We start from the raw sequence: 13836 nt of genomic DNA, 5'->3' as shown, positions 1-13836 counted from the left end.
TGCCACAAACAGTGATCCTGGAATGTGTGGTAATTCTTGGAATACTATTTCCCTTGTGAATGACAAATAATTTCAAGAACTTTTGTAGGTAGAAACCACTGTATTGTCAGCACTTAGCATGAAGGGTAGCAGAAACTGCTCCCAACCTCCATTTCATGTTGTTTTGTTTCAAAATGTGTTGTTAGTTTTTTATGCATATGTTTGCTTTCTTTATATTCAGGGTTGATTTAACATTGCACATAAAAAAGGCAGTTCAGGCTTTCTTTAATTGTTTTGGCCTTGGACCTCCCTCAATAACACATTTATCTTTGGAGCAAACATTGACAACAGTTGTTCAGTTTTGGTATTTTTGATCACAGACGCCACTTAAGTTTCAATATGATGGACCTTTTGTTGATGTCAAGAGACTTTTGAGAATAAAAACAGGTTCCACCGAGACTCGAACTCGGATTACTGGATTTAGGGTCCAGAGTGCTGACCATTACACCATGGAACCATATAAGTTCTGTCACAAACAGTGATCCTGGAATGTCTGGTAATTCTTGGAATACTATTTCCCTTGTGAATGACAAATAATTTCAAGAACTTTTGTAGGTAGAAACCACTGTATTGTCAGCACTTAGCATGAAGGGTAGCAGAAACTGCTCCCAACCTCCATTTCATGTTGTTTTGTTTCAAAATGTGTTGTTAGTTTTTTATGCATATGTTTGTGTTTGCTTTCTTTATATTCAGGGTTGATTCAACATTGCACATAAAAAAGGTAGTTCAGGCTTTCTTTAATTGTTTTGGCCTTGGACCTCCCTCAATAACACATTTATCTCTGGAGCAAACATTGACAACATTTGTTCAGTTTTGGTATTTTTGATCACAGACGCCACTTAAGTTTCAATATGATGGACCTTTTGTTGATGTCAAGAGACTTCTGAGAATAAACAGGATCACTGGATTCAGAGTCCGGAGTGCTAACCATTACACCATGGACCCATACGCTTTCTGTCACAAACAGTGGTCCTGGAATTTTTTAATCACGGACGTCACTGAAGTTTCGTTTTGTGAATAAATGTTTGCATTTTTCCAATAGAACTTTTGTTGATGTCAAGAGACTTTTAAGAATAAACAGGTTCCACCGAGACTTGAACTCAGATCACTGGATTCAAAGCCCAGAGTGCTGACCATTACACCATGGAACCATATACCGTCAGACACAAACAGTGATCCTGTAATGTGTGGTAATTCTTGGAATACTATTTTCCTTGTGAATGACAAATAATTTCAAGAACTTTTGTAGGTAGAAACCACTGTATTGTCAGCACTTAGCATGAAGGGTAGCAGAAACTGCTCCCAACCTCCATTTCATGTTGTTTTGTTTCAAAATGTGTTGTTAGTTTTTTATGCATATGTTTGTGTTTGCTTTCTTTATATTCAGGGTTGATTTAACATTGCACATAAAAAAGGTAGTTCAGGCTTTCTTTAATTGCTTTGGCCTTGGACTTCCCTCAGTAACACATTTATCTCGGGAGCAAACATTGACAACAGTTGTTCAGTTGTTCAGTTTTGGTATTTTTGATCACAGACGCCACTTAAGTTTCAATATGATGGACCTTTTGTTGATGTCAAGAGACTTTTGAGAATAAAAACAGGTTCCACCGAGACTTGAACTCGGATTACTGGATTCAGAGTCCAGAGTGCTGACCATTACACCATGGAACCATATAAGTTCTATCACAAACAGTGATCCTGGAATGTGTGGTAATTCTTGGAATACTATTTCCCTTGTGAATGACAAATAATTTCAAGAACTTTTGTAGGTAGAAACCACTGTATTGTCAGCACTTAGCATGAAGGGTAGCAGAAACTGCTCCCAACCTCCATTTCATGTTGTTTTGTTTCAAAATGTGTTGTTAGTTTTTTATGCATATGTTTGCTTTCTTTATATTCAGGGTTGATTTAACATTGCACATAAAAAAGGCAGTTCAGGCTTTCTTTAATTGTTTTGGCCTTGGACCTCCCTCAATAACACATTTATCTTTGGAGCAAACATTGACAACAGTTGTTCAGTTTTGGTATTTTTGATCACAGACGCCACTTAAGTTTCAATATGATGGACCTTTTGTTGATGTCAAGAGACTTTTGAGAATAAAAACAGGTTCCACCGAGACTCGAACTCGGATTACTGGATTCAGGGTCCAGAGTGCTGACCATTACACCATGGAACCACATAAGTTCTGTCACAAACAGTGATCCTGGAATGTCTGGTAATTCTTGGAATACTATTTCCCTTGTGAATGACAAATAATTTCAAGAACTTTTGTAGGTAGAAACCACTGTATTGTCAGCACTTAGCATGAAGGGTAGCAGAAACTGCTCCCAACCTCCATTTCATGTTGTTTTGTTTCAAAATGTGTTGTTAGTTTTTTATGCATATGTTTGTGTTTGCTTTCTTTATATTCAGGGTTGATTCAACATTGCACATAAAAAAGGTAGTTCAGGCTTTCTTTAATTGTTTTGGCCTTGGACCTCCCTCAATAACACATTTATCTCTGGAGCAAACATTGACAACATTTGTTCAGTTTTGGTATTTTTGATCACAGACGCCACTTAAGTTTCAATATGATGGACCTTTTGTTGATGTCAAGAGACTTCTGAGAATAAACAGGATCACTGGATTCAGAGTCCAGAGTGCTAACCATTACACCATGGACACATACGCTTTCTGTCACAAACAGTGGTCCTGGAATTTTTTAATCACGGACGTCACTGAAGTTTCGTTTTGTGAATAAATGTTTGCATTTGTCCAATAGAACTTTTGTTGATGTCAAGAGACTTTTAAGAATAAGCAGGTTCCACCGAGACTTGAACTCGGATCACTGGATTCAAAGTCCAGAGTGCTGACCATTACACCATGGAACCATATAAGTCCCGTCACAAACAGTGATCCTGGAACGTGTGGTAATTCTTGGAATACTATTTCCCTTGTGAATGACAAATAATTTCAAGAACTTTTGTAGGTAGAAACCACTGTATTGTCAGCACTTAGCATGAAGGGTAGCAGAAACTGCTCCCAACCTCCATTTCATGTTGTTTTGTTTCAAAATGTGTTGTTAGTTTTTTATGCATATGTTTGCTTTCTTTATATTCAGGGTTGATTTAACATTGCACATAAAAAAGATAGTTCAGGCTTTCTTTAATTGTTTTGGCCTTGGACCTCCCTCAGTAACACATTTATCTCGGGAGCAAACATTGACAACAGTTGTTCAGTTGTTCAGTTTTGGTATTTTTGATCACAGACGCCACTTAAGTTTCAATATGATGGACCTTTTGTTGATGTCAAGAGACTTTTGAGAATAAAAACAGGTTCCACCGAGACTTGAACTCGGATTACTGGATTCAGAGTCCAGAGTGCTGACCATTACACCATGGAACCATATAAGTTCTGCCACAAACAGTGATCCTGGAATGTGTGGTAATTCTTGGAATACTATTTCCCTTGTGAATGACAAATAATTTCAAGAACTTTTGTAGGTAGAAACCACTGTATTGTCAGCACTTAGCATGAAGGGTAGCAGAAACTGCTCCCAACCTCCATTTCATGTTGTTTTGTTTCAAAATGTGTTGTTAGTTTTTTATGCATATGTTTGCTTTCTTTATATTCAGGGTTGATTTAACATTGCACATAAAAAAGGCAGTTCAGGCTTTCTTTAATTGTTTTGGCCTTGGACCTCCCTCAATAACACATTTATCTTTGGAGCAAACATTGACAACAGTTGTTCAGTTTTGGTATTTTTGATCACAGACGCCACTTAAGTTTCAATATGATGGACCTTTTGTTGATGTCAAGAGACTTTTGAGAATAAAAACAGGTTCCACCGAGACTCGAACTCGGATTACTGGATTCAGGGTCCAGAGTGCTGACCATTACACCATGGAACCATATAAGTTCTGTCACAAACAGTGATCCTGGAATGTCTGGTAATTCTTGGAATACTATTTCCCTTGTGAATGACAAATAATTTCAAGAACTTTTGTAGGTAGAAACCACTGTATTGTCAGCACTTAGCATGAAGGGTAGCAGAAACTGCTCCCAACCTCCATTTCATGTTGTTTTGTTTCAAAATGTGTTGTTAGTTTTTTATGCATATGTTTGTGTTTGCTTTCTTTATATTCAGGGTTGATTCAACATTGCACATAAAAAAGGTAGTTCAGGCTTTCTTTAATTGTTTTGGCCTTGGACCTCCCTCAATAACACATTTATCTCTGGAGCAAACATTGACAACATTTGTTCAGTTTTGGTATTTTTGATCACAGACGCCACTTAAGTTTCAATATGATGGACCTTTTGTTGATGTCAAGAGACTTCTGAGAATAAACAGGATCACTGGATTCAGAGTCCGGAGTGCTAACCATTACACCATGGACCCATACGCTTTCTGTCACAAACAGTGGTCCTGGAATTTTTTAATCACGGACGTCACTGAAGTTTCGTTTTGTGAATAAATGTTTGCATTTTTCCAATAGAACTTTTGTTGATGTCAAGAGACTTTTAAGAATAAACAGGTTCCACCGAGACTTGAACTCGGATCACTGGATTCAAAGCCCAGAGTGCTGACCATTACACCATGGAACCATATACCGTCAGACACAAACAGTGATCCTGTAATGTGTGGTAATTCTTGGAATACTATTTTCCTTGTGAATGACAAATAATTTCAAGAACTTTTGTAGGTAGAAACCACTGTATTGTCAGCACTTAGCATGAAGGGTAGCAGAAACTGCTCCCAACCTCCATTTCATGTTGTTTTGTTTCAAAATGTGTTGTTAGTTTTTTATGCATATGTTTGTGTTTGCTTTCTTTATATTCAGGGTTGATTTAACATTGCACATAAAAAAGGTAGTTCAGGCTTTCTTTAATTGCTTTGGCCTTGGACTTCCCTCAGTAACACATTTATCTCGGGAGCAAACATTGACAACAGTTGTTCAGTTGTTCAGTTTTGGTATTTTTGATCACAGACGCCACTTAAGTTTCAATATGATGGACCTTTTGTTGATGTCAAGAGACTTTTGAGAATAAAAACAGGTTCCACCGAGACTTGAACTCGGATTACTGGATTCAGAGTCCAGAGTGCTGACCATTACACCATGGAACCATATAAGTTCTGCCACAAACAGTGATCCTGGAATGTGTGGTAATTCTTGGAATACTATTTCCCTTGTGAATGACAAATAATTTCAAGAACTTTTGTAGGTAGAAACCACTGTATTGTCAGCACTTAGCATGAAGGGTAGCAGAAACTGCTCCCAACCTCCATTTCATGTTGTTTTGTTTCAAAATGTGTTGTTAGTTTTTTATGCATATGTTTGCTTTCTTTATATTCAGGGTTGATTTAACATTGCACATAAAAAAGGCAGTTCAGGCTTTCTTTAATTGTTTTGGCCTTGGACCTCCCTCAATAACACATTTATCTTTGGAGCAAACATTGACAACAGTTGTTCAGTTTTGGTATTTTTGATCACAGACGCCACTTAAGTTTCAATATGATGGACCTTTTGTTGATGTCAAGAGACTTTTGAGAATAAAAACAGGTTCCACCGAGACTCGAACTCGGATTACTGGATTCAGGGTCCAGAGTGCTGACCATTACACCATGGAACCATATAAGTTCTGTCACAAACAGTGATCCTGGAATGTCTGGTAATTCTTGGAATACTATTTCCCTTGTGAATGACAAATAATTTCAAGAACTTTTGTAGGTCGAAACCACTGTATTGTCAGCACTTAGCATGAAGGGTAGCAGAAACTGCTCCCAACCTCCATTTCATGTTGTTTTGTTTCAAAATGTGTTGTTAGTTTTTTATGCATATGTTTGTGTTTGCTTTCTTTATATTCAGGGTTGATTTAACATTGCACATAAAAAAGGTAGTTCAGGCTTTCTTTAATTGTTTTGGCCTTGGACCTCCCTCAATAACACATTTATCTCTGGAGCAAACATTGACAACATTTGTTCAGTTTTGGTATTTTTGATCACAGACGCCACTTAAGTTTCAATATGATGGACCTTTTGTTGATGTCAAGAGACTTCTGAGAATAAACAGGATCACTGGATTCAGAGTCCAGAGTGCTAACCATTACACCATGGACACATTCGCTTTCTGTCACAAACAGTGGTCCTGGAATTTTTTAATCACGGACGTCACTGAAGTTTCGTTTTGTGAATAAATGTTTGCATTTGTCCAATAGAACTTTTGTTGATGTCAAGAGACTTTTAAGAATAAGCAGGTTCCACCGAGACTTGAACTCGGATCACTGGATTCAAAGTCCAGAGTGCTGACCATTACACCATGGAACCATATACTGCCAGTCACAAACAGTGATCCTGGAACGTGTGGTAATTCTTGGAATACTATTTCCCTTGTGAATGACAAATAATTTCAAGAACTTTTGTAGGTAGAAACCACTGTATTGTCAGCACTTAGCATGAAGGGTAGCAGAAACTGCTCCCAACCTCCATTTCATGTTGTTTTGTTTCAAAATGTGTTGTTAGTTTTTTATGCATATGTTTGCTTTCTTTATATTCAGGGTTGATTTAACATTGCACATAAAAAAGATAGTTCAGGCTTTCTTTAATTGTTTTGGCCTTGGACCTCCCTCAGTAACACATTTATCTCGGGAGCAAACATTGACAACAGTTGTTCAGTTGTTCAGTTTTGGTATTTTTGATCACAGACGCCACTTAAGTTTCAATATGATGGACCTTTTGTTGATGTCAAGAGACTTTTGAGAATAAAAACAGGTTCCACCGAGACTTGAACTCGGATTACTGGATTCAGAGTCCAGAGTGCTGACCGTTACACCATGGAACCATATAAGTTCTGCCACAAACAGTGATCCTGGAATGTGTGGTAATTCTTGGAATACTATTTCCCTTGTGAATGACAAATAATTTCAAGAACTTTTGTAGGTAGAAACCACTGTATTGTCAGCACTTAGCATGAAGGGTAGCAGAAACTGCTCCCAACCTCCATTTCATGTTGTTTTGTTTCAAAATGTGTTGTTAGTTTTTTATGCATATGTTTGCTTTCTTTATATTCAGGGTTGATTTAACATTGCACATAAATAAGGCAGTTCAGGCTTTCTTTAATTGTTTTGGCCTTGGACCTCCCTCAATAACACATTTATCTTTGGAGCAAACATTGACAACAGTTGTTCAGTTTTGGTATTTTTGATCACAGACGCCACTTAAGTTTCAATATGATGGACCTTTTGTTGATGTCAAGAGACTTTTGAGAATAAAAACAGGTTCCACCGAGACTCGAACTCGGATTACTGGATTCAGGGTCCAGAGTGCTGACCATTACACCATGGAACCATATAAGTTCTGTCACAAACAGTGATCCTGGAATGTCTGGTAATTCTTGGAATACTATTTCCCTTGTGAATGACAAATAATTTCAAGAACTTTTGTAGGTAGAAACCACTGTATTGTCAGCACTTAGCATGAAGGGTAGCAGAAACTGCTCCCAACCTCCATTTCATGTTGTTTTGTTTCAAAATGTGTTGTTAGTTTTTTATGCATATGTTTGCTTTCTTTATATTCAGGGTTGATTCAACATTGCACATAAAAAAGGTAGTTCAGGCTTTCTTTAATTGTTTTGGCCTTGGACCTCCCTCAATAACACATTTATCTCTGGAGCAAACATTGACAACATTTGTTCAGTTTTGGTATTTTTGATCACAGACGCCACTTAAGTTTCAATATGATGGACCTTTTGTTGATGTCAAGAGACTTCTGAGAATAAACAGGATCACTGGATTCAGAGTCCGGAGTGCTAACCATTACACCATGGACCCATACGCTTTCTGTCACAAACAGTGGTCCTGGAATTTTTTAATCACGGACGTCACTGAAGTTTCGTTTTGTGAATAAATGTTTGCATTTTTCCAATAGAACTTTTGTTGATGTCAAGAGACTTTTAAGAATAAACAGGTTCCACCGAGACTTGAACTCGGATCACTGGATTCAAAGCCCAGAGTGCTGACCATTACACCATGGAACCATATACCGTCAGACGCAAACAGTGATCCTGTAATGTGTGGTAATTCTTGGAATACTATTTTCCTTGTGAATGACAAATAATTTCAAGAACTTTTGTAGGTAGAAACCACTGTATTGTCAGCACTTAGCATGAAGGGTAGCAGAAACTGCTCCCAACCTCCATTTCATGTTGTTTTGTTTCAAAATGTGTTGTTAGTTTTTTATGCATATGTTTGTGTTTGCTTTCTTTATATTCAGGGTTGATTTAACATTGCACATAAAAAAGGTAGTTCAGGCTTTCTTTAATTGCTTTGGCCTTGGACTTCCCTCAGTAACACATTTATCTCGGGAGCAAACATTGACAACAGTTGTTCAGTTGTTCAGTTTTGGTATTTTTGATCACAGACGCCACTTAAGTTTCAATATGATGGACCTTTTGTTGATGTCAAGAGACTTTTGAGAATAAAAACAGGTTCCACCGAGACTTGAACTCGGATTACTGGATTCAGAGTCCAGAGTGCTGACCATTACACCATGGAACCATATAAGTTCTGTCACAAACAGTGATCCTGGAATGTGTGGTAATTCTTGGAATACTATTTCCCTTGTGAATGACAAATAATTTCAAGAACTTTTGTAGGTAGAAACCACTGTATTGTCAGCACTTAGCATGAAGGGTAGCAGAAACTGCTCCCAACCTCCATTTCATGTTGTTTTGTTTCAAAATGTGTTGTTAGTTTTTTATGCATATGTTTGCTTTCTTTATATTCAGGGTTGATTTAACATTGCACATAAAAAAGGCAGTTCAGGCTTTCTTTAATTGTTTTGGCCTTGGACCTCCCTCAATAACACATTTATCTTTGGAGCAAACATTGACAACAGTTGTTCAGTTTTGGTATTTTTGATCACAGACGCCACTTAAGTTTCAATATGATGGACCTTTTGTTGATGTCAAGAGACTTTTGAGAATAAAAACAGGTTCCACCGAGACTCGAACTCGGATTACTGGATTCAGGGTCCAGAGTGCTGACCATTACACCATGGAACCACATAAGTTCTGTCACAAACAGTGATCCTGGAATGTCTGGTAATTCTTGGAATACTATTTCCCTTGTGAATGACAAATAATTTCAAGAACTTTTGTAGGTAGAAACCACTGTATTGTCAGCACTTAGCATGAAGGGTAGCAGAAACTGCTCCCAACCTCCATTTCATGTTGTTTTGTTTCAAAATGTGTTGTTAGTTTTTTATGCATATGTTTGTGTTTGCTTTCTTTATATTCAGGGTTGATTCAACATTGCACATAAAAAAGGTAGTTCAGGCTTTCTTTAATTGTTTTGGCCTTGGACCTCCCTCAATAACACATTTATCTCTGGAGCAAACATTGACAACATTTGTTCAGTTTTGGTATTTTTGATCACAGACGCCACTTAAGTTTCAATATGATGGACCTTTTGTTGATGTCAAGAGACTTCTGAGAATAAACAGGATCACTGGATTCAGAGTCCGGAGTGCTAACCATTACACCATGGACCCATACGCTTTCTGTCACAAACAGTGGTCCTGGAATTTTTTAATCACGGACGTCACTGAAGTTTCGTTTTGTGAATAAATGTTTGCATTTTTCCAATAGAACTTTTGTTGATGTCAAGAGACTTTTAAGAATAAACAGGTTCCACCGAGACTTGAACTCGGATCACTGGATTCAAAGCCCAGAGTGCTGACCATTACACCATGGAACCATATACTGTCAGACACAAACAGTGATCCTGTAATGTGTGGTAATTCTTGGAATACTATTTTCCTTGTGAATGACAAATAATTTCAAGAACGTTTGTAGGTAGAAACCACTGTATTGTCAGCACTTAGCATGAAGGGTAGCAGAAACTGCTCCCAACCTCCATTTCATGTTGTTTTGTTTCAAAATGTGTTGTTAGTTTTTTATGCATATGTTTGTGTTTGCTTTCTTTATATTCAGGGTTGATTTAACATTGCACATAAAAAAGGTAGTTCAGGCTTTCTTTAATTGCTTTGGCCTTGGACTTCCCTCAGTAACACATTTATCTCGGGAGCAAACATTGACAACAGTTGTTCAGTTGTTCAGTTTTGGTATTTTTGATCACAGACGCCACTTAAGTTTCAATATGATGGACCTTTTGTTGATGTCAAGAGACTTTTGAGAATAAAAACAGGTTCCACCGAGACTCGAACTCGGATTACTGGATTCAGGGTCCAGAGTGCTGACCATTACACCATGGAACCACATAAGTTCTGTCACAAACAGTGATCCTGGAATGTCTGGTAATTCTTGGAATACTATTTCCCTTGTGAATGACAAATAATTTCAAGAACTTTTGTAGGTAGAAACCACTGTATTGTCAGCACTTAGCATGAAGGGTAGCAGAAACTGCTCCCAACCTCCATTTCATGTTGTTTTGTTTCAAAATGTGTTGTTAGTTTTTTATGCATATGTTTGTGTTTGCTTTCTTTATATTCAGGGTTGATTCAACATTGCACATAAAAAAGGTAGTTCAGGCTTTCTTTAATTGTTTTGGCCTTGGACCTCCCTCAATAACACATTTATCTCTGGAGCAAACATTGACAACATTTGTTCAGTTTTGGTATTTTTGATCACAGACGCCACTTAAGTTTCAATATGATGGACCTTTTGTTGATGTCAAGAGACTTCTGAGAATAAACAGGATCACTGGATTCAGAGTCCAGAGTGCTAACCATTACACCATGGACACATTCGCTTTCTGTCACAAACAGTGGTCCTGGAATTTTTTAATCACGGACGTCACTGAAGTTTCGTTTTGTGAATAAATGTTTGCATTTGTCCAATAGAACTTTTGTTGATGTCAAGAGACTTTTAAGAATAAGCAGGTTCCACCGAGACTTGAACTCGGATCACTGGATTCAAAGTCCAGAGTGCTGACCATTACACCATGGAACCATATAAGTCCCGTCACAAACAGTGATCCTGGAACGTGTGGTAATTCTTGGAATACTATTTCCCTTGTGAATGACAAATAATTTCAAGAACTTTTGTAGGTAGAAACCACTGTATTGTCAGCACTTAGCATGAAGGGTAGCAGAAACTGCTCCCAACCTCCATTTCATGTTGTTTTGTTTCAAAATGTGTTGTTAGTTTTTTATGCATATGTTTGCTTTCTTTATATTCAGGGTTGATTTAACATTGCACATAAAAAAGATAGTTCAGGCTTTCTTTAATTGTTTTGGCCTTGGACCTCCCTCAGTAACACATTTATCTCGGGAGCAAACATTGACAACAGTTGTTCAGTTGTTCAGTTTTGGTATTTTTGATCACAGACGCCACTTAAGTTTCAATATGATGGACCTTTTGTTGATGTCAAGAGACTTTTGAGAATAAAAACAGGTTCCACCGAGACTTGAACTCGGATTACTGGATTCAGAGTCCAGAGTGCTGACCATTACACCATGGAACCATATAAGTTCTGCCACAAACAGTGATCCTGGAATGTGTGGTAATTCTTGGAATACTATTTCCCTTGTGAATGACAAATAATTTCAAGAACTTTTGTAGGTAGAAACCACTGTATTGTCAGCACTTAGCATGAAGGGTAGCAGAAACTGCTCCCAACCTCCATTTCATGTTGTTTTGTTTCAAAATGTGTTGTTAGTTTTTTATGCATATGTTTGCTTTCTTTATATTCAGGGTTGATTTAACATTGCACATAAAAAAGGCAGTTCAGGCTTTCTTTAATTGTTTTGGCCTTGGACCTCCCTCAGTAACACATTAATCTCTGGAGCAAACATTGACAACAGTTGTTCAGTTTTGGTATTTTTGATCACAGACGCCACTTAAGTTTCAATATGATGGACCTTTTGTTGATGTCAAGAGACTTCTGAGAATAAACAGGATCACTGGATTCAGAGTCCGGAGTGCTAACCATTACACCATGGACCCATACGCTTTCTGTCACAAACAGTGGTCCTGGAATTTTTTAATCACGGACGTCACTGAAGTTTCGTTTTGTGAATAAATGTTTGCATTTTTCCAATAGAACTTTTGTTGATGTCAAGAGACTTTTAAGAATAAACAGGTTCCACCGAGACTTGAACTCGGATCACTGGATTCAAAGCCCAGAGTGCTGACCATTACACCATGGAACCATATACTGTCAGACACAAACAGTGATCCTGTAATGTGTGGTAATTCTTGGAATACTATTTTCCTTGTGAATGACAAATAATTTCAAGAACTTTTGTAGGTAGAAACCACTGTATTGTCAGCACTTAGCATGAAGGGTAGCAGAAACTGCTCCCAACCTCCATTTCATGTTGTTTTGTTTCAAAATGTGTTGTTAGTTTTTTATGCATATGTTTGTGTTTGCTTTCTTTATATTCAGGGTTGATTTAACATTGCACATAAAAAAGGTAGTTCAGGCTTTCTTTAATTGCTTTGGCCTTGGACTTCCCTCAGTAACACATTTATCTCGGGAGCAAACATTGACAACAGTTGTTCAGTTGTTCAGTTTTGGTATTTTTGATCACAGACGCCACTTAAGTTTCAATATGATGGACCTTTTGTTGATGTCAAGAGACTTTTGAGAATAAAAACAGGTTCCACCGAGACTTGAACTCGGATTACTGGATTCAGAGTCCAGAGTGCTGACCATTACACCATGGAACCATATAAGTTCTGTCACAAACAGTGATCCTGGAATGTGTGGTAATTCTTGGAATACTATTTCCCTTGTGAATGACAAATAATTTCAAGAACTTTTGTAGGTAGAAACCACTGTATTGTCAGCACTTAGCATGAAGGGTAGCAGAAACTGCTCCCAACCTCCATTTCATGTTGTTTTGTTTCAAAATGTGTTGTTAGTTTTTTATGCATATGTTTGCTTTCTTTATATTCAGGGTTGATTTAACATTGCACATAAAAAAGGCAGTTCAGGCTTTCTTTAATTGTTTTGGCCTTGGACCTCCCTCAGTAACACATTAATCTCTGGAGCAAACATTGACAACAGTTGTTCAGTTTTGGTATTTTTGACCACAGACGCCACTTAAGTTTCAATATGATGGACCTTTTGTTGATGTCAAGAGACTTTTGAGAATAAAAACAGGTTCCACCGAGACTCGAACTCGGATTACTGGATTCAGGGTCCAGAGTGCTGACCACTACACCATGGAACCATATAAGTTCTGTCACAAACAGTGATCCTGGAATGTGTGGTAATTCTTGGAATACTATTTTCCTTGTGAATGACAAATAATTTCAAGAACTTTTGTAGGTAGAAACCACTGTATTGTCAGCACTTAGCATGAAGGGTAGCAGAAACTGCTCCCAACCTCCATTTCATGTTGTTTTGTTTCAAAATGTGTTGTTAGTTTTTTATGCATATGTTTGTGTTTGCTTTCTTTATATTCAGGGTTGATTTAACATTGCACATAAAAAAGGTAGTTCAGGCTTTCTTTAATTGCTTTGGCCTTGGACTTCCCTCAGTAACACATTTATCTCGGGAGCAAACATTGACAACAGTTGTTCAGTTGTTCAGTTTTGGTATTTTTGATCACAGACGCCACTTAAGTTTCAATATGATGGACCTTTTGTTGATGTCAAGAGACTTTTGAGAATAAAAACAGGTTCCACCGAGACTTGAACTCGGATTACTGGATTCAGAGTCCAGAGTGCTGACCATTACACCATGGAACCATATAAGTTCTGTCACAAACAGTGATCCTGGAATGTGTGGTAATTCTTGGAATACTATTTCCCTTGTGAATGACAAATAATTTCAAGAACTTTTGTAGGTAG

At 37.6% G+C, this 13836-nt stretch overlaps 14 non-coding genes across 14 annotated transcripts; all 14 read right to left on the bottom strand.

Annotated features, from left to right (window-relative positions):
- Window positions 1–1638: 1638 nt before the first annotated feature.
- On the bottom strand, window positions 1639–1710 carry trnaq-cug (transfer RNA glutamine (anticodon CUG)). Its single transcript has one exon. It is a non-coding gene; the product is annotated as a tRNA-Gln (tRNA).
- A 1128-nt stretch (window positions 1711–2838) lies between these two features.
- Window positions 2839–2910, bottom strand: trnaq-uug (transfer RNA glutamine (anticodon UUG)). The gene has a single exon. It is a non-coding gene; the product is annotated as a tRNA-Gln (tRNA).
- A 442-nt stretch (window positions 2911–3352) lies between these two features.
- trnaq-cug (transfer RNA glutamine (anticodon CUG)) lies at window positions 3353–3424 on the bottom strand. The gene has a single exon. It is a non-coding gene; the product is annotated as a tRNA-Gln (tRNA).
- A 1128-nt stretch (window positions 3425–4552) lies between these two features.
- trnaq-uug (transfer RNA glutamine (anticodon UUG)) lies at window positions 4553–4624 on the bottom strand. Its single transcript has one exon. It is a non-coding gene; the product is annotated as a tRNA-Gln (tRNA).
- A 448-nt stretch (window positions 4625–5072) lies between these two features.
- On the bottom strand, window positions 5073–5144 carry trnaq-cug (transfer RNA glutamine (anticodon CUG)). The gene has a single exon. It is a non-coding gene; the product is annotated as a tRNA-Gln (tRNA).
- A 1128-nt stretch (window positions 5145–6272) lies between these two features.
- On the bottom strand, window positions 6273–6344 carry trnaq-uug (transfer RNA glutamine (anticodon UUG)). Its single transcript has one exon. It is a non-coding gene; the product is annotated as a tRNA-Gln (tRNA).
- Window positions 6345–7980: 1636 nt separating this feature from the next.
- On the bottom strand, window positions 7981–8052 carry trnaq-uug (transfer RNA glutamine (anticodon UUG)). Its single transcript has one exon. It is a non-coding gene; the product is annotated as a tRNA-Gln (tRNA).
- A 448-nt stretch (window positions 8053–8500) lies between these two features.
- Window positions 8501–8572, bottom strand: trnaq-cug (transfer RNA glutamine (anticodon CUG)). Its single transcript has one exon. It is a non-coding gene; the product is annotated as a tRNA-Gln (tRNA).
- Window positions 8573–9700: 1128 nt separating this feature from the next.
- Window positions 9701–9772, bottom strand: trnaq-uug (transfer RNA glutamine (anticodon UUG)). Its single transcript has one exon. It is a non-coding gene; the product is annotated as a tRNA-Gln (tRNA).
- A 1142-nt stretch (window positions 9773–10914) lies between these two features.
- On the bottom strand, window positions 10915–10986 carry trnaq-uug (transfer RNA glutamine (anticodon UUG)). Its single transcript has one exon. It is a non-coding gene; the product is annotated as a tRNA-Gln (tRNA).
- Window positions 10987–11428: 442 nt separating this feature from the next.
- trnaq-cug (transfer RNA glutamine (anticodon CUG)) lies at window positions 11429–11500 on the bottom strand. Its single transcript has one exon. It is a non-coding gene; the product is annotated as a tRNA-Gln (tRNA).
- Window positions 11501–12116: 616 nt separating this feature from the next.
- On the bottom strand, window positions 12117–12188 carry trnaq-uug (transfer RNA glutamine (anticodon UUG)). The gene has a single exon. It is a non-coding gene; the product is annotated as a tRNA-Gln (tRNA).
- Window positions 12189–12636: 448 nt separating this feature from the next.
- On the bottom strand, window positions 12637–12708 carry trnaq-cug (transfer RNA glutamine (anticodon CUG)). Its single transcript has one exon. It is a non-coding gene; the product is annotated as a tRNA-Gln (tRNA).
- A 954-nt stretch (window positions 12709–13662) lies between these two features.
- trnaq-cug (transfer RNA glutamine (anticodon CUG)) lies at window positions 13663–13734 on the bottom strand. The gene has a single exon. It is a non-coding gene; the product is annotated as a tRNA-Gln (tRNA).
- Window positions 13735–13836: the final 102 nt, after the last annotated feature.

The sequence above is a fragment of the Brachionichthys hirsutus genome, unplaced genomic scaffold, assembly GCF_040956055.1.
Source record: "Brachionichthys hirsutus isolate HB-005 unplaced genomic scaffold, CSIRO-AGI_Bhir_v1 contig_766, whole genome shotgun sequence".
Classification (NCBI taxonomy): Eukaryota; Metazoa; Chordata; class Actinopteri; order Lophiiformes; family Brachionichthyidae; genus Brachionichthys; species Brachionichthys hirsutus.
This window is presented reverse-complemented; position numbering and strand designations above follow the sequence as displayed.